This window comes from Benincasa hispida, chromosome 3 (assembly GCF_009727055.1).
Source record: "Benincasa hispida cultivar B227 chromosome 3, ASM972705v1, whole genome shotgun sequence".
Classification (NCBI taxonomy): Eukaryota; Viridiplantae; Streptophyta; class Magnoliopsida; order Cucurbitales; family Cucurbitaceae; genus Benincasa; species Benincasa hispida.
The window spans coordinates 70,832,223-70,835,450 of record NC_052351.1 but is presented as its reverse complement, the minus strand read 5'-3'; the positions used below and the strand labels follow the sequence as shown (position 1 = coordinate 70,835,450).

Below are 3,228 nucleotides of genomic sequence, written 5' to 3'. Positions count from 1 at the left end.
TCTTATTCCCATGTACGTCATGTCCACAATGGCTTGGCACATGCTCTTTCTCATAAGGCTTTACAAGACCGTGTCTCTTCTGTTCTCCTTGTTAGGACCCAAACAATATAACAACAATCCACTAGGATTTCCTACAAATACAAACAACCAAATAATTGATCTTCAAAACGCCACAAATAAATCACCAAGCAATCAACCAACAACAGACAACCTAAACCATAAAAATTCTAGAAGACTAAAAGTAAAGAGCACACTTGAATTATACGTGGAATATGAAGAGTAAAAACCACGGAACTTGTGAGGAGTCCGCCCTTTTCAACTCTTCTTATTATGATAAAACCGAGAGAAAAGGAACTCAAATCAGTCAGACAAAGGTTCACTACCCACCAATACTTTCATACATAAAAGATGAACACTTTGATAAAAAGAATGAAATCACCCAGTTTTACAGGTTCTGTTCGGCCGTAATTACAGACAAACTAGAGCTCCAAATAATTATCCAACTGTTCAAAACGAGACCTTATGTGTCTCGAATAGGCTGACCAAATTTTAGCACGATCCAACGATTCAAACTCCGGAAATCGATACATTTATGAAAGTTGTCGCTGGAAAACCGAACGGTTGTCTTTCTCTCCAATTTTCTGCTTTTTTTTCACTCTCTTTTTTCTTAGATCATTTCCATAGAACGTAAAAGAAAACCTAAGGCTTTGAATATGAGCCAACCTAAAAATTAGGCCCAATTGGGCTCAGAAAACACAAGTTGAAAATAAAGTCTTGCTTGTGCAACAAGTGGGTTGAATACTGTGATGCCCCCAAAGATCGTAAGGTAAAATCCGTCTTGTTTCTTTTTGGGTTTGAAAATACATGATAAGTGGTTAGGGGATTTTGGAATATATATATATATATTAAAAAATATATTATTATGTATATTCTTTAAGGAAAAGGGGAGTTAGGGTTTAGTGGGGTACAATTGGTTATAAATGTGGAGTTAATGAGCCCTCGATTTGCATGCAGAGAAAAGAGAGAGCAATTTTTTTTCCTCTCCTTCTTCTTCCTTCCAGCCCCCTCCTCACGAGACCCTTTCTTCCCCGACCCGTTTTCCACCAGCCGTTTGTGGTTCGACAGGTCGTCGGCGGTCTGATCGCCGCCACCTCCTCATGCCTCAGCCCAGCCGTGCCGATTGCACCTCAATTCTTCGCCAGTCGCGCCGCTCGACCGCTGCTCTCCGCTAGCCACACCGTTTAACCATTGCTCTTCGCCAGTCGCGCCGCTCGACCGCTACTTTCTGCCAGCCACGTTGCACGTCGATGCTTTCCGCCAGTCGAGTTTCTTCAGTTTTTTGTTCCCCAATCGCCGACCTCTTCTGTTTTGCCAGGAACTTGGTTCTTTTTTTTTTGTGAGATTTAAGTTTTTGGTTTTTAGTTAATGGGTTTTGAATGCCTATCGATTTTGGTCTGATTTAAGTTTACTCAGGATGCGTTGTTGCTCAATTCGGGGTTTCAAGATATTTTTCGGTACTGTCCAGCAACATCAAAGTTCGCTTTGGGCGCCTTCTGGTAAACTATAATGGTTGTTCTTGTTAAATCTTGTTTTCCCCAGTTGGTTTGGTGAATATTTGTGCTAATTGAATTTTAGGATTGAGTTTTGAAACCTTTCAGTTTGGCTGATGACTAGTTTGGATTCCGTACTTGGAGCTCAGGTGTAGTTCTGGTTAAGTTGACATTTTTTGTAAGTGGTTTGGAGACTGTTGGTGCATTTTGGGTGAGTTAGGTTGTGTTTATAAGGATTGACATTAAACTGGTTTATTCTAGGACGATTGAAGCATTTGACTCAAGTCAAAGAGGGATTTGAATGATAGTTGGAGTTTTGTTTGCTAATTATTCGACATAAATTCGAGGTAAGTAGTTTACTACCGGTTTGCCCTCAATCCCAAGCATGTGTTACGTATTGGTTCCTTAGTTGGAGTTTTGTTTGCTAATTATTCGACATAAATTCGAGGTAAGTAGTTTACTACCGGTTTGTCCTCAATCCCAAGCATGTGTTACGTATTGGTTTCCTAGTTGGAATAAAATATTTTGAAATGCCTACTACCCAGATGAAAATTTTGAAAGCTTACGCTTATGCCACTATATGTCAATGTTGTATGTCGTCGCAAAGTTTGATGGATAGATAAATTGTGAACTGTTGGACGATCTTGGCATGATTTATGACCTTGTTTGCATGCTTATGTCTGTTTGAGATTTCAGTGACCGTTAGTATTGCCATTGGGCTATGCACATTGCATGTTGTGAGCCTTCAGGCCCACACCTTATGCTTATGTACGTTGTCCTTTTGGGACCACCACTCATGTTTATGTTTGTGACCTCTGGGGTCACTACTTACGAAAGCGTGCCTTCGGGTTCACCTCTTATGCCTATACCTATACCTATGCCTATGATGTCCTTGTGCACTTCGGTCCAATGGAAAGACTAACAGATCACTGAATGGGCTCAGTAGTGGGCCATTTACTGAGTATACTTTAATACTCATCCTTTCTTTTCATGTTTTTCAGGTAAGAGTAACGATAGACCGGTGCATGACAAGAGAGATCCGTGGCCCAGCCATTTGGATGGTTTACTGCTTCCGCACTTAGGTTCATGTACTAGAGTCTGGTTTAGTAGTTAGGCTCTTTACAATCTTATGAAATATTCATTTATTTAATTGTTATTCATTTTAAAGTTGGGTTAGGGGTACCCCGAACGGTATTTTTTTTTGTTTTCTCTTCTTTGCCTATTTGAGCATTATTTAATTAAATAAAAATTTTATCTTTTTTATATTATTATTCTTTGAGAAAATGTATTGCCACGACTATGCATGCATAAAGTAGCGTCCTAGAAACATACTAGCAATTTGGGTCGTTACAGTTGGTATCAGAGCCTAAGTTTTAGGTTCTGTAGACTGACTTACATCATGAGTCCAATCTGTTCCTTATGGCCACAAATGGATTTTTCGTCATCGCTAGGTATGTCGTTTAAAGTCCTCTAGGGAAATCTGTATGAAATCTTACCTATTGTGCAGTCGTTTGATGGTTTACCCTGCTAGCGTTTATTAAAGCATTACGTGTGGTTCTCAGGTATGGCACCATGGACTAGATGAAGGGGCAGTCGAGGTAAGAAAGTAGTTGGGGAGGGACCCTGACATGCAAGAACTTGAGGTGCAGAGCCAAAAGGTGCGGGACCCGCCACCTCG

At 40.3% G+C, this 3,228-nt stretch overlaps 1 long non-coding RNA gene across 2 annotated transcripts; it reads left to right on the top strand.

The window, feature by feature from the left end:
• The first annotated feature begins 893 nt into the window (after positions 1-893).
• On the top strand, positions 894-2,769 carry LOC120074599. Of its 2 annotated transcripts, XR_005481025.1 has the most exons (4): positions 894-1,556; positions 1,636-1,728; positions 1,812-1,897; positions 2,552-2,769. It is a non-coding gene; the product is annotated as an uncharacterized LOC120074599 (long non-coding RNA). The 2 variants fall into 2 exon arrangements; XR_005481024.1 differs by having other exon boundaries at positions 894-1,728.
• Positions 2,770-3,228: the final 459 nt, after the last annotated feature.